Here is a 16,893-nt window from a genome sequence, read left to right as displayed (position 1 = left end):
TTAAAATTAAAAGCTTTTGCTCAATGAAATTCAATGTCAAGGGAATTAGAAGACAAGGTATAGACCAGGAGAAAATATTTGCAAAAAATATATCTGATAAAAGATGGTATCCAAAATATGAAAGAACTCATAAAACTATACAATTAGAAAAATAACCCAGTTAAATAATGGGCCAAAGACCTTAAAATATATATGGATATAAAACAAGCATATGAAAAATAGTCCACATGATATGCCCATAGAAAAATGCATAAGATATCACAACATACCTAATAGAATTCCTAAAATCTGGAACACTGGCAACACTAATTGCTGGTGAGGATGTGAAGCAATGGGAACATCATTTTTTTTTATCTATTCTTCTTCAGTAGGTAAATGGAAAAATAACTATGGTACATCCGACAAGGGAATTTTATTCAGTGCTAAGAGGAAATCAGCTTTCAAGCCATGAAAAGACATGGAGAGACCCTAAGTACATATTATGAAGTGAATGACGCCAGTTGAAAAGACTATAGACCACGTAATTATGACTAAATTATATTCTGGAAAAAGTAAAAATATGGAAATAGTAAAAATGTCAACGGTGGCAGAAGAAAGGATAAATGTACAGAGCACATGTTTAGGGCAGTGGAACGACTCTATATGATTTTAGAATGATGGATAAGTGTCATTATATGATTGTCTAAGCCCATGGAATGCACAACAGCAAGCACGAACCTCGAGGTTAATTCTGGACTCTGGGTGATTTTGATGTTCAATGTAGATTCATCGTTGGTAACAAATGCACTACCTAGTGAGTGATGCTGATAACGCAGGAGGCCACGTGTGTGTGGCAGTGGGCAACATGTGGAAAATCTCCATGATCCTCCCAGTCCTGCTGTGAAGCTTACATTACTCTAAAAAATAAAGTTTAAAAAAAGCATATATTTTTCAATTGCAGTTTAAGTCTGAAATGTTTTCATAATTTAAACCCAACACCGATCAACTTTTTTTCCATTAAAAGTTGAGATAAACAACAGTTCTTTAGTCAGAACACATTTTTATATTATAGACATGAGACCCAATCTCAGCAAATAAAAGGCACTTAGTTGAGATGATGATTCCAACCAGCCCCATCTGCCCCATTCATGGAATGAATTACTATGCTATAAAAATACATTTTTTCTATAGAAGACTTGTTTATTTCTTTAAACAGCAATTTTTAAAATTTGGGACTAGTTTCCAACCAGACATTAAGAATGAACATTCTCAATTTATCACCAGTTAACGTGAATGCATTACATTTAGAGAATATGTAATATCCTTATTATAGATGAGTTCTATGAAGATTGCTTCCAAAGGGAAAAACGTGTTGTAGATTCTTTATATTATCCTGTTACCAGTTTGATTCCTAGATTCAAAACGATGGATTATAAAATACATTACCACTTTTTAAAAAAAGTAACTAAGAAACTTAACTTTGATAAAATATTCAAAAGGAAATGCACTGTGCCCTTAAATCAGCATATATGTTTTGCCACTCTTGACAATGATGAACACATAGCACAGCTAAATAAAATATCATTTCCAGCAAATACCTGAATCATAGAACTCCCTATCGGATTTTCTTTCTCAGGGAGTAAAATTTAATAGTCAAAACTTTCCAAACAGAGCAAGGTGCTCTAAAAACAACTTTTTACAAATTTTACATGTACTACAGTTAGTTTTTTTATGCAGATTAATTAGTAGTATATTAAAGCTAACTGATACATGGATGACTACTGACAAACTATGATTTAAGGAATTGTGTCAGGGTAACCCCCCTAAGGAAGCAACTTGCTTTGGGTTTTTGTGAACAAGATCCAGGACTCTGGCAGAAAAAAAACCCACAAAGGCTGAAGGGGCTGCTGTTAATATTTCAAATGACCAGCATGTCTCCCAAAGGAGTGGAAGGATGGGAAGGGAAGAAAAATGACCAGGGTCCACAATCCCTTTGAATCACCTCTTTAAAACTGTTCCATTACATATCTGGTTTCAACGAGCTCTATGTCAGGTGAGGTGCAGAAAAACAGGAGAGAAATGGGGATGGGAGGAGAGCTAACAAAACTACCATAAAAGTAAAAGAGAAAGAAATACCATAGGATATCATCAAGGGGAGATGTCATCAAACATCAGCAGGCACGTCCGCCCACTGGATTCTGTTCAACAGCACACCTTTAAATACTAAGGTCACATGTTGGATGTGGGAGTGTAACAGGTCTCCTTCAAGGTAGGTCTCTGGGCCTGTCTTTATAGATGCATAAGCACATCCAAGGACACTGGATAATGAGATTTTCTTCTCTATTATCAGGCAATTTCAGTATCAAGTGATTTGCCTGTTTGATTATATTGATTTTGCATCTTAGCAGCAGGTAGAAAGAATCAATGTGAAAAGGTCAGCATGTCAAGGGAAGAACTGCAAATCTTAGACTAATCATTGTAGTAATGAAAAATACTCAAAGTCAGTGACACTGACAAACTAAAGCCAGTTGAGCTTTGTCTGCCCCATTTTTGTCCAGCCCAATGCATTTTAATTACTGACTTACCTTTGTACTACAATGCCAGCTGGAATCTTCTTAACAACTCTATGTATCTTGTTCTACTTCATAACTAACATTTTGTTTTTTAATCTTGTGTTTTGTAGGTGCACAAATTACATTAGTGTACACGTGCATTTGGAGAGTTCTTTTTATGAAATTATCACTATTTGTTCTTTTAGGTTTGACTCTATTGAATGCAAGGCTACATTCGTTAAAAGGTCCATAGTTTGGGGCAAAATATGAACCATCCTAGCTATAAATCCCCAAAAGCCCCTCTCATTATCCTGATGAAGAATGTGAATATGTATCAGTCAAGGTCCAAGCAGAGCAGATGGCATATTCAAAAGATTAACTGAAAGAAACGTAACTAAGGGGCTATTAAGGGAATAACCGAGGTCAAGTTAAATACCACGTTTCCAGCAAAAACAAGAAACCCCACCACCTACCCTTAGGCCCAAAGTACATGGAAAGGGCAAAGCAGGATGGCGGTCTAGCCAAACGGAAGCTAGACCCGTGTGAGAGCAGCCTTTGCACAGAATCTGAGGCCAAAGGGTGAGAATGCTTCCTTCCATGAAGAAAGGGAACAAATGCTTTAGCCTCTCAGCTGCCATGCTTGGACTCCCTTCCCCCAAAACCCAATAGGAAGCCAGGCAGCAAGGGAGTGTGGGTAACACAGGTTGAGGGATCTCCTCAGACATGGAGCAGAGAGGAAACATGCAGCGCATGACTTTGATACAGCAAATGCAAGTGATAAAAAGAGGGGAAAACGTCATGTTGAATTATTTTCAAGAGATTAAAAAATAATAGGTAAACTTTCATTTCCCTGGTAAGATGGACTACCTCATAGCAAACTATATAACATCCTCTCAAAACGAAGCAAAAAACTAAGGAAAAAACTAGAAATTATTCAAACAAGCAGACAATGAAAATCAACCATCTATTTAAAGGCAATGAAAAATTCTCAAGTAAGTGTGTGCTTGAAAGGTGATTATGGCAGGAGAAGAGATGCTCACAGGGGAGGACTTGGTGCCACACGCCACTCTTCATGACAAGCAAACATCCATTTCTAAGATGAGCGGGAATAGCTGAGAAGCTGAGCAGGATGGCTACTAAGGGATGGAGACCATAAATGGAGTTTCTCCACATTTCTGAAGACTGGTAGGTGCAACCCAGACGCCAAGGATGCTAAACCCGCCATGCCTGAGTAACAAGATCTCCCTGCAAGTGAGACTTGGGCAAGGGAGCACCGCTGCCTCCTCCAGGAGCCCAGCGACCCCGAGGCCACACAGGCTGGAGGGCTGGGGTCCTGCAGCAGTGGGCAGCTCCAGCACCAGGATGGCACACAGGGCTTGCCACTGAGTAGGGCCCCTTACAAATTCCCAAGAATTTCATGTAGGACTTCTGAAAACAAGTAACCACGGGAGTAAGGGAGAAGCAGAAATACACCGGGTCTTAAAAGCACTAAAACTCAGCCTTGATCGAGCTTGACCTGACTTGTATTAAGGTGATACATCCATATGCTGACTACAGGCTGAAGATAATGTATCATTTGGAGCTCTGAGAGTTTTTCATATTAATTAAGACTCCGACTTCATAAGATGTTAACAGACACGGCAAGAGATACAGCTAAAAGCAAAAAACAGCAGTAGAAGTAGACTCAGTGCTGATTCAGACATTGGAATTATCAGACACAAATGCCAAAATAACGACAACTAAGGTGCTCAGGAAAGAGCTGGTAATATATTAAATTTCACCAGAGAACTAGAGGCTATGAAAATGGTCTAATGTAAACTCTAGACATAAAAAATACAGTAATGAAATTATGAACTCAAAGGTCCTATTAAACATAATATTGGCAAATGTCAGCCTATGGTCCAAATGCAGAATACTTGATAATGGATTTTGTATTGGAACAGGTCATAGCCGCGTGGTTACATAATGTGTCTGACTCTCTGTGTATTAGGATGCCCAGTTTTCTAACCTGTGTGTCCTACAAAGCATAAGATATTTCCTATCTAGTCTTTTACAAAAAAAGAAAAAAAGTCACTCATCCATGTTTTAGGTAAAGAAGAATGGAGGATTGGAATAAAGTTCAGGAGAAAATATCCAGACTAGAGCACCAGAAGAGTTTTTACAAGTGAACAAAGAGAAGGAAGAAAAAGATAAAATGTGTGTATATGGAATAAAGTCTAATTTATGTGATTGCAAACGACGAAACACAGAAGAGAAAAGGTGATGTTAACATAATACATGAAGAAATAATGGCTGAGATTTTCTAAAAATGATAAAATGCATCATCTATAGATTCAAGAATGATAGATCCCAGGCAGTTAAACACAAACAAGCAAACTAGCATAAGACATCTGAATCTGAGCATATTAAAATATAAGTTAAAAAGAAATTAGAAACTGAAAAGCAGCCAGGGGTGGGAGCATTAAGAGAAGTTTAGCCTTCATGGAGTAACAATAAAATCAACAGTTAACTATTATCATCTTAAGTGATGAAAGCCAGAAGAGAATGGAATAAGCTTTAAATTCCAGAAAGAACATGACTGCCAAACAGAACTCTATATCTGTATCTTTTGGACTGAAGAATAGAAATAAATATCTCGAACCAAAATAAAACGGAGTGAATTCATCAGCAGCACACTCTCATTTGAAAGAATTACTAAAATTACTTTTTCCAGGACAAAAATACAATAACAGAGAGAAACACTAAAATCATTAAGGTATAGAGTAATGGAAAGAAAAACTGTGTGGGCAAATGTAAGTAAATTATGACCCTAAAAGCAGAAACAATAGCTCATGGAGTATAAAATGCACATAAAATTAAAATACATGAACTACATAGAGCCTATGATCCAGAACTCCATCCCTAAAGGTCCGTGCATAGGGCATTTACACACACAGCCAAAAAGACAGGGATAATCAGGTTTATTAAAATAATAATTTTTTCTAATAATTGAAAACAAGGTAAATGCACCTTCAGAGAACTGCTTCTAATTACAGGTAAGATGTCCAGAACAGCAAGAGACCATCATTGCCCTTTAAGAGCGAGAAGGAGTCAAACTGTAAAAGCCTTTGTGTTTTTAAGCCCATTTTAGAGGCAAAGGTCTCAGGAAGGCTCAAGGTGTCAACTGACATGAAGACAGACGTTTCCCAGGGCAGAGGGGCTGGGACTGGGGAGAAGGGCTGGTCACTGTGAGCACCCTCCTCTGGGGATGGAGACGAGGGCAGGTTCACAGGAGTATTCAGAGGAGGGAGGGCAGGTCACAGGAGCACCCTCCCCTGGGGATGGAGAGGAGGACTGGGTCACGGGAGCACCCTCCCCCAGGGATGGAGAGGAGGGCCAGTCACATGAGTACCCTCCCACCCGCCAGGCCCTCCCGGGGCCCTGTGCTGTGTCCTGCCCCTGGAGCATCCTGGTGTGGAGGCGGCGGGCTGGCTAGTCCGGGGCGCCAGGCTGATGGACCCCCGGGGACCCTCCCCCGCAGAGCGTGAGGGGTCCAGGGCCACCCCGAAGCCTGGCTGTGTCCTGCTTCCCACAGGAAGGGAGACACAGGCCTAGGCGAGGCACTGTTGGGCCGGAGCCAGTAGCCGAAGCCTTCATGCAGAGCAGGGGGACCAGGAGGAGGTGGGAGCCCCCGACCCCCGGACATCACAGCACCCCCTCGCCTGCACCCTGAGCTGCCCACACTGTGCTCTCCGGGCGCTGGGCCTGGCTGCACCACCGGCCTGGCCACAGGGGGACCTGGCCCCGAGGTGCAGCGGCCTGGCTCCCAACTTTCTGGACGCTGCTGAGCAGGGACATATCTGGGTGTGAAGTGTCCTTTTTGCATCTATGTGATCACAGTTCATCGGACACATCGATGGGTGGAAGGAGCTGCTCAAAGGGGTCTTTTTTTTTAATTTTTATTTATTTATGATAGTCACAGAGAGAGAGAGAGAGGCAGAGACATAGGCAGAGGGAGAAGCAGGCTCCATGCACCGGGAGCCCGATGTGGGATTCGATCCTGGGTCTCCAGAATCACGCCCTGGGCCAAAGGCAGGCGCCAAACCGCTGCCCCACCCAGGGATCCTCAAAGGGGTCTTAAGGCCTGCAGGACAGGAGGTGTGTCCAGAGTGGGTTTAAAGGCTCGAGTCAGAGCATCTCCGTAATCCCCTATAAAGGCAGCAGGATTATGTCCTTGCTTTTCTTTTGGTTGCTGCGCTCTCAGATTGCAGAGAATGTCCATAACGAAAGTTTGTTCTTAAGTAAATTCATTCTAACGAGACCCAGAAATCCCGTGCGACTCCCTTTGAAAGGCTGCGGTACGGGGCACGTGTTCGTGTGAGTGGCTCAACCTTCAGAGACTGTCCCCCGTGACCGAGTCCCCATCGTGCCTGCTTCTGCAGCATTCTCCTTGTTACAACCCCATCACTGAGCACTTCTGAACACCAGGTGCCACCCTAGTTAAGTCTCAAATAGACAAATCGCTCATCTTGTATGTACTGGTAACTTTTGTCAAAGCCTTGTCGGGGTGGCTTTATGTCCTGTTTCACAAGTACATGAAGCTCCTTCTCTTTTTCCTTCCAACCTGGAAAGATCCACTTGGCATTCACTGCCCAGGAGGCAGAAATGCAGGTCTCTCTGTGCTGTCTACTTACTTGCACTTTTTTTTAAATAATAAATTTATTTTTATTGGTGTTCAATTTGCCAACATATAGAATAACACCCAGTGCTCATCCCGTCAAGTGCCCCCCTCAGTGCCCGTCACCCATTCACCCCCACCCCCCGCCCTCCTCCCCTTCCACCACCCCTAGTTCGTTTCCCAGAGTTAGGAGTCTCTCATGTTCTGTCTCCCTTTCTGATATTTCCTACCCATTTCTTCTCCCTTCCCTTCTATTCCCTTTCACTATTATTTATATTCCCCAAATGAATGAGAACATAAAATGTTTGTCCTTCTCCGCTTGACTCATTTCACTTAGCATAATACCCTCCAGTTCCATCCACATCGAAGCAAATGGTGGGTATTTGTCATTTCTTATGGCTGAGTAATATTCGATTGTATACATAAACCACATCTTCTTTATCCATTCATCTTTCGATGGACACCAAGACTCCTTCCACAGTTTGGCTGTTGTGGACATTGCTGCTAGAAACATCCAACAGCGCAGGCCCCAGGAGCACTAGGCGACTGGGACACAGCCCAGGATCCGGCCTCCCCCCGGGACAGGCAGAGGCCAGGAGGGCCCAGGACAGCTAGGACCCTCCTGCCTGGAGCTGAGCAGATCAGCGGACCCACCCCCGAGCATCCAGGCCCCTGCAGCAGACAGAGAGCTCCGGAGTTACTGCGGGAGCTGAATCCAGGGCTCCAGACCTGGCCCTGCCACTGTGGTTGTTCCTCCTGGGGTCTCACGGGGTAAACAACCCCCACTGAGCCCTGCACCAGGCAGGGGCAGAGCAGCTCCCCCAAGTGCTAACACCTGAAAATCACAACAGGCCCCTCCCCCAGAAGACCAGCTAGACAGACAAGTTCCAGGGGAATTTAAGGGACTTAAAGTATACAGAATCAGAAGATACTCCCCCGTGTTTTTTTTTTTTATTTTTGATTTCTGTTTGCTTCCCCCACCTTTTTTCCCTTTCTTTCTTTTTCTTTCTCTTTTTCTTCTCTTTTTTTCTTCCTTATTTCTTTTTCTCTTTTCTTTCCTTCTTTCTCTCCTCTCTTTTTCTCCTTTTCCCAATACAACTTGTTTTTGGCCACTCTGCACTGAGCAAAATGACTAGAAGGAAAACCTCACTTCAGAAGAAAGAATCAGAAACAGTCCTCTCTCCCACAGAGTTACAAAATCTGGATTACAATTCGATGCCACAAAGCCAATTCAGAAGCACTATTACACAGCTACTGGTGGCCCTAGAATAAAGCATAAAGGACTCAAGAGACTTCATGACTGCAGAATTTAGAGCTAATCAGGCAGAAATTAAAAATCAATAGAATGAGATGCAATCCAAACTAGAAGTCCTCATGACGAGGGTTATCGAGGTGGAAGACTAGTGGGTGACATAGAAGACAAGTTGATGGCAAAGAGGGAAACTGAGGAAAAAAGAGACAAACAATTAAAAGACCATGAGGAAAGATTAAGGGAAATAAACGACAGCCTGAGGAAGAAAAACCTACGTTTAATTGGGGTTCCCGAGGGTGCTGAAAAGGACAGAGGGCCAGAATATGTATTTGAACAAATCCTAGCTGAAAACTTTCCTAATCTGGGAAGGGAAACAGGCATTCAGATGAAGGAAATAGAGAGATCCCCCCCTAAAATCAATAAAAACCTTTCAACACCTTGACGTCTAACAGTTAAGCTTGCAAATTCCAAAGATAAAGGGAAGATCTTTAAAGCAGCAAGAGACAAGAAATCCCTGACTTTTATGGGGAGGAGTATTAGGGTAACAGCAGACCTCTCCACAGAGACCTGGCAGGCCAGAAAGGGCTGGCAGGATATATTCAGGGTCCTAAATGAGAAGACCATGTAACCAAGAATACTTTATCCAGCAAGGCTCTCATTCAAAATGGAAGGAGAGATAAAGAGCTTCCAAGACAGGCAGGAACTGAAAGAATATGTGACATCCAAACAGCTCTGCAAGAAATTTTAAGGGGGAACTCTTAAAATTACCCTTTAAGAAGAAGTTCAGTGGAACAATCCACAAAACAAGGACTGAATGGATATCATGATGACACTAAACTCCTATCTGTCAATAGTAACTCTGAATGTGAACGGGCTTAATGACCCCATCAAAAGGCGCAGGGTTTCAGACTGGATAAAAAAGCAGGACCCATCTATTTGCTGTCCACAAGAGACTCATTTTAGACAGAAGGACACCTACAGCCTGAAAATAAAAGGTTGGAGAACCATTTACCATTCAAATGGTCCTCAAAAAAAAAAAAAAAGTCCTCAAAAGAAAGCAGGGGTAGCGGTCCTTATATCAGATAAACTGAACTTTACCCCAAAGACTGTAGTGAGAGATGAAGAGGGACACTATATCATACTTAAACGATCTATCCAAGAAGAGGACTTAACAATTATCAATATATATGACCTGAATGTGGGAGATGACAAATATATCAATGAATTAATAACCAAAATTAAGACATATTTAGATGATAATACACTTATACTTGGTGACTTCGATTTAAGGCTTTCTGCACTGGATAGGTCTTCTAAGCACAACATCTGCAAAGAAACAAGAGCTTTAAATGATACACTGGACCAGATGGACTTCAGGTATCTACAGAACTTTACATCCAAACTCAACTGAATACACATTCTTCTCAAGTGCACATGGAACTTTCTCCAGAATAGACCACATACTGGGTCACAAATCGGGTCTGAACCGATACCAAAAGATTTGGATCTTCCCCTGCATATTCTCAGACCATAATGCCTTGAAATTAGAACTAAATCACAAGAATAAGTTTGGAAGGACCTCAAACACGTGGAGGTTAAGGACCATCCTGCTAAAAGATGAAAGGGTCAACCAGGAAATGAAGGAAGAATTAAAAAGATTCATGGAAACTAATGAGAATGAAGGTACAACCATTCAAAATCGATGGGATGCAGCAAAAGCAGTCCTAAGGGGGAAATACATCGCAATACAAGCATCCATTCAAAAACTGGAAAGAACTCAAGTAAAAAAGCTAACCTTACACCTAAAGGAGCTAGAGAAAAAACAGCAAAAGTGAATATTTGAATTTTGGATTTCATGATGAAGAATCACCTTAGCTTAAATATAATAGAAGATTCACACCAGAACAGATGGACAGATTTGAATACATAAATATGTATTAAACCTATTTTGTATCAAAACATGCATATTTTAATATACACTGGTGTAAAAGACTGAACATATTTAAATCAAAATATTTTAGTAGATATTTTAATTGTTTATATATGATATAAACAATTAAATTTATATATATATATAAACAATATCCCTATCCATTTTTATATTTTACATATTAACTACAATGGCCATGGCTTACCTATATAATAAATTTTTTTTTTTTAATTTGAGTCCTTTTTGAAAGTGTTGCTGATGGCTAAGAATGAGGTCAGGCTACAGTATTTGATAACTAAGCCAAATTAAAATTTCATTTCATATTTTAAGTAGCATATACACAAAAAACAAATTCAATAAAAAATGAATCAATAAAAGTAATATTAATTTTCATTTTTTAAATGAACATAATGCGTTTTAAGACAGATTTTATCCTCCATATTAAAATTTTTAAAATATATAAAGCTAAGTGTAACATTATCAAATCTACTATATCATATTCCATTAGTTCATGTCCTTTTCTTCACTTGATGCATTGGATGGGAAACACTCAGAAAAAATATCACTCTAAGTATTCATAATTTCTATATTTAACCAAGCTTATTTATGCATGCATATATATATATATACATATGTATGTATGTGTCTGTTTCAAGATGTTTTAGAGGGAGCGCAGGTTTCCTCCCTTTCCTGTCAGAGAAGCACACACCTAACAAAAAGGAAGGAGGATGAGGGACTCATTTATGGACAGTTCTGCATTATACATAAAAATAACTTATATTAAGTTTTTGGCATGTGAGTCCAGAATAATAATGCTGGATTGTTATATAATCAAAAATGTTAACTTTATGGATGAGCGAGTTGTGATGCCAAGGCCCATATATGCATATATTCTTAAAAAGAGTATAACTACAAAATTTATATTTAGAAATATAAAACTTATAATAGAGAACTTACAAAATCTACACTTCCTAAGTTTAATATATTAAAATTTCCTTTTATTGGCATTGTTGTCTTTTTTTTTTAATGATAGTCCCACAGAGAGAGAGAGAGAGAGGCAGAGACATAGGCAGAGGGAGAAGCAGGCTCCATGCACCGGGAGCCCGACGTGGGATTCGATCCCGGGTCTCCAGGATCGCGCCCTGGGCCAAAGGCAGGCGCTAAACCGCTGCGCCACCCAGGGATCCCTTGGCATTGTTGTCTAACTGAACTTTCCAATGTGCAAGTGTTATAGAATAACAAAGTTTAATCGATATTATCTAAAATTCATGTGCAGCTTTTACTGATATTTTGGCAAATATAGCACTGGATAACATCAGGAAAGTAGTAAAGTTTTATGCTTTTGTTCCCAAAAATTAGCAAAAGAGTAAAAACAATCTATAAAAGTTGAATCCGTTGAATATTTTCATCACTCAACACCTACTCACATGGAAATGTGACTGTAGAATAAGGAGAGAATATTTAAAAATTGCTACCTCTAAATTAGTTAGGTATAAAATGAATTACTATTGCTCATTGCATTCATATAAGTGTCCCCAAATATAGGTACCTCAGAAAAGTTTTGAGGCCTCTGATACAACATAATGGAATACTTCTAATTTTTAAATGCAGATTTACCGTTAAATGTGAAAACAATATATAACATGATTTGTACTCTGTTGACAATTTACTATTGTTTAAAGTGTTTAATTTTGGGGCGCCTGGGTGGTGTAGCCAGTTAAGCATCCAGCTCTTGGTCTTGGCTCAGGTAGTGATCTCATGGTCCTGAGATCCGCCCCCGTCACTTCATGTTCAGGTAGGGGTGTGCTTGAAATTCTCTCTCGCTCTCCCTCTGGCCCTCCTGCTCATGCTCGCTCTCTCTCTACAACAAAAAAAATAAGTCTTAGGAAAAATGTTTACTTCTATGAACACACGGAGTTGATGGATGCCTCCCTCCGTGACAGCTTGCCAGCCCGGTTCTGCCGAACATGAAGACGTGGTTGGCCCATCGATACATGCACTTCCACATCGCATAATTCTTTGTTTACTTGAAATTTCTACACTGCTGACTTTACAGTGGTATTTTCCATTATTAAATGGTAGTTTGGGAACCCATACCGCAAATGAGTGTGCACTGTTTGCAAGGTTGCGATTCTGAATGTTTAGAGTACATGCACGCACACTTCTAGTCAGAGTTGGTCGTAGAACAAGGGTTCTGAAACTTCAGTTTGCATGACAATCTCATGGGGGCCTTGAAAATTCCTGGGCCCTACTACCTCAGTTTCTGAACTCCCTGGAGTGTGTTTAAGATTTGCTCTTCTAGGGGATTCCTGGGTGGCTCAGCGGTTTGGCACCTGCCTTTGGCCCAGGGCGCCATCCTGGAGTCCTGGGATCGAGTCCGGGTCAGGCTCCCGGCATGGAGCATGCTTATCCCTCTGACTGTGTCTCTGACTCTCTCCCTCTCTCTCTCTCTGCCTATAAAAAGTCTAAAAAAAAAAGATTTGCTCATCTAACAATATTCCACCTGATGCTGGTGCTGTTAGTTTTGTGGTCCACATTTTGAGAACCAGTGATTTACAGGGAAAAATATTGGACAGTAGCTGGAGGGTCACAAAGTCTGTTTGATCCATATTGTTTGTTGCTTCAGGAGAATTTTTAAAAATTCACATTTAAAAATTACTTATTCTGATAGGACATTGAAAAAATATGGTTGCTCTTTTTTGCTTATTGATAGATAAATTCGGAAGTGGGATGACAACTAGACCAGCATTTTGCACACTGGAAAATGATTTTCTTTTCATATAGTCATTCCCTTGGCAAGTATTTATTCATCAGAATACCATTAAAATTGTCGTTGGAGTCTCTGGTGGATTAAAACAGCCTGACTTAATTTCACACGCATGCATGCACACATTTTATATAGGAAAACAAATACTTTGACGTGCCTAGGTTGGAGAAAAAGTTGTGAAATATTGCCTGTGTGCCTGGCTTTTGAATTGCTGTGAATTTCTGGTCAGTTTTCAATGACATGACTCACATAGTATCTTGGTAAACATTAAGTGGCTAAGACAAATGACCTCTCTCCAGTGAAGCTCCTGAAAGATGATGAAGATTACAACTTCTCATGATTGAAACTGGTTGAAAATTATTGCCTTCCACTGAGGGAAAATCCCAACCTATTCTTTTTGATCTGTGCACATTCTATGAAAAAAAAATGGCAAGAACAGGGATGAATTTTTTTTCCTTCAGTGTGTACCAAATTTAGAAATCGGACATTTTCAAATTTTAAAAATTTCTAAATCTGTAGTACCTTTTGAAATATTAATGGGTATTAAGTCTTGAAACAAGATAGTTTCAATGTATGTATTGTTAGCTCTTGCAGATTAAGTGATAGACTTGACGGCCTTTGCACTTTTCCTCTAGGCTTTATTATATGATATTGAGAAAAATTAAAATCAGTACCTAAGAATTAAACATTATACATTTATAGAAGTATATTTGAGGCAACAAGTGCCTATTAAAATATTACCTTATGTTCTGTTCACAACTAGAAAGTCGTAACAGTGTTGGAGTCAATCTTTCACTTTATGGATTTGTAAACTCTAAATAGAATTAGGCATAAGGTATTAAATGATGCTGAGCAAAGCAGTAGGGAAAAGTCAATTAAATGAAGTGGGGAAATCATCCAAGTTACAAGGTAGACTTGCTCCATAGCTATCTTCTCTCATTTATTATAATGAGGCCAAGTGGATGATATCAAACAGCTAAAAGAATATATGCAACAACATGAAATGTTCTAATAACAGTAAATATAATTTTTGAATACTTTTGCATACTTTGATAACCTTCGAGACCGATTTTTAACTTTAAAATGGAAATTAAAGTTTGTGAGACATAAAACAAAATTTTAACGTGGCATGTATGTAAAAAAGCTATAAAATGAATATCAACTCGGATTTAACTTTCATGCTTTTCAAATAACATAGGAATAGAAAAATAACAGCAAACAAAAATTAAATTGAGAGACCAGGTCATTAATATCTACACTTCTTGCCACCTCTTCTCTCCACCAAATATCTTGGTTTCTTGCTTTAGGGAAATTTAAATCCAAAGTCTACAAGCCATCAAAGTTATAAGGCCAGGTATACAAAGGTAGCATGCCCTGGGGTCTTGACTTTTTTTATGTTAATAGATCTTATTTTGAAGTAGATAATAGATTGTTTTTAAATTTAGCTATCTAACGATTTGGATGATTTTTGGGTAAGTGTAACTACTTATCTCACAGTTTTAAACAGGGATAAGAATTTTAAACCTGGCTATATTGAGAGAGCATGGACTCCTGAGAGTGACCCCGTAAAACATCTGTTAGGAATCCTCTTGTAGGGTCAATGGCAGGTCTTATCTCGAAGCTAAGGAAAAACAAAACAAAACAGAATTCAAATTCTTGATTTTGTTAACATCAGGTTAACATTCTGTTAACATCCCAACTAACATAAAATAATTCCTTGAGTAGAAATAGAATAGAATTGACTTCCCTTTTCTCAAATCAGGCAGCCCTAGCAGTGAATTAAAACCATGGTAGTCAGACTGTCCTTAAACACACAACTGTTAATATGCCGTGAAAGACATTGCATCCTGTGTCATTTCCAATGCTCTGTAACAAATTACCTGGAACTTAGTGGTATAAAACAATACAGATGTATTAGTTGCATGTCTAGAAGAAAAAGTCTGAAATGGTTTTGTAAGGTTAAAATCAAGGACTGTGTTTTATCCGGATGCTGTAGGGAAGATTCTGTCCCTTGCCTTTTCCTGGTTCCGGAGGCTGCCCTCCGTCCTTGGTGTGTGCACCTGCCCCCCTGTCCTCAGCCGTGTAGCCACATCCTCCTTCACTCTGACCTTCCTGCTTCCCTCTTACACTGGTTCTTCTGATCATATTGGGTTTCCTGGAAAATCCGGGACAATCTTCCCATCTCAGAATCCTTAACTGAATCACTTCTGCAGAAGCCTGTTTGCATGGCAATATGATATGTTCCAAGGGTTACAATGTGGGCATCTTTCAGGGGCCAATATTTCTCTTACCCGAGACAGGAGCACAGTTTTTATGTAATAATAATGTGTAGTTTCTGTGGAGTGTCAAATGGTGTTCCCCCTGAAGGTATGCCCACGTCATATTTCTGGAAACAGGACACGTCTGTCACCTTATTTGGAAGAAAGGATCTTTGCAGATGTTAGGTCAAAGATCTTGAGAAGAAGCTCCTTAAACCCTCCCCTGTCCTTGAAATGTGCCTGCAAACTACTATTCTCATGCCGGCAGCCCTTTTGGGGATGCAGTCTGATGAGAGTGAGGTGTTCTTGAGACAATTAAGATGTTGTTGAGAGCAAATAACTAAACCAAGTTAAGTCCTCTGTATAAACTTTTTTTAAATATGCACAGAGCCTGATGTGGGGCTCGATCTCACAACCCTGAGATCATGACCTGACGTGAAATCAGGAGTCTAATGCTTCACGGACTGAGCCACCCAGGAACCCCTAAACTGTTAAGTCCCAGTGCGTGGGTGGGTGTGAGAATCTCCTTGTCTTGGGGCCACTTAGGATAAGCCTCATATTCCCTTGTTTATTAAAACAGCCACCTGCCAATCTGGAATCCTCTGTTGCTTTCTCTGGGATCTCCAAGCCCCCTGTGTGTGGGGGCCACATTCAGATTTCACCTGGGGAGCCCTCAAGGTTGCAAACCAACAATACAGCCCGTCACAGGAAAATGACATAGTCTCTAAATGTGAAAATGTCTGAAAGGCATATTTCGAGTTCTAGAAATTTTTCAAACAAAGATTAAAAATAACTTTAATAATCATAGTATTCATATGTACATTTGAATATACATTTATACATTTATAATCTGTACATTTATAATCTTAAAGATTTTCATATTTTTAAGAAAGATCTTATTTATTTATTCATGAGAGACCCAGACAGACAGGCAGAGACACAGGCAGAGGGAGAAGCAGGCTCCATGTAGGGAGCCCAATGTGGGACTCGATCCCGTTACCCTGGGGTCATGCCCTGAGCCAAAGGCAGATGCTGAACCCCTGAGCCACCCAGGTGCCCAGATTTTAGTATGTTAAGACACATCTTTAAAGACTGTGTAGAGGTGTCGCCTGGCTGGCACAGCTGGTTAAGCATCCAAGTCTTGGTTTTAGCTCAAGTCCTGATCTCAGGGTCTTGGGATCAAGCCTCACATTGGGCTCTGTACTAAGTGTAGAGTCTGCTTGAGATTCTCTGTCTCCTGCTCATTCTCTCTCTAAAATAGATAAATCTTTAAAAAACTGTATAGAAATATCATACCTAGAGATATACCCAAGAGGGGTTACTTGTTTGTGATAATTGAAAGATAAATACGTATCTCTGCTATGAACTCTTGTTTCAGGAGTTGAGTAAAATTTTACAGAATTGAAAAATGATGAATTAAGCAAAACAAACCTATAAATCCCTTTCCTTCATACTGGTGGACTAAAAATGGTTTGTATGAAAAAGAAAAGATTGTATA

At 40.0% G+C, this 16,893-nt stretch overlaps 1 long non-coding RNA gene across 1 annotated transcript; it reads right to left on the bottom strand.

Annotated features, from left to right (window-relative positions):
• Positions 1–12,028: 12,028 nt before the first annotated feature.
• Positions 12,029–16,679, bottom strand: LOC144310174 (uncharacterized). The gene is made up of 2 exons (XR_013375862.1): positions 14,662–16,679; positions 12,029–12,231 (listed from the first exon to the last, which is right to left on the bottom strand). It is a non-coding gene; the product is annotated as an uncharacterized LOC144310174 (long non-coding RNA).
• Positions 16,680–16,893: the final 214 nt, after the last annotated feature.

The sequence above is a fragment of the Canis aureus genome, unplaced genomic scaffold (genome assembly GCF_053574225.1).
Source record: "Canis aureus isolate CA01 unplaced genomic scaffold, VMU_Caureus_v.1.0 ptg000492l_RagTag, whole genome shotgun sequence".
Lineage (NCBI taxonomy): Eukaryota > Metazoa > Chordata > Mammalia > Carnivora > Canidae > Canis > Canis aureus.
Note: the sequence above shows the minus strand (reverse complement) of the source record. Positions and strands in the feature narration are given on the sequence as shown.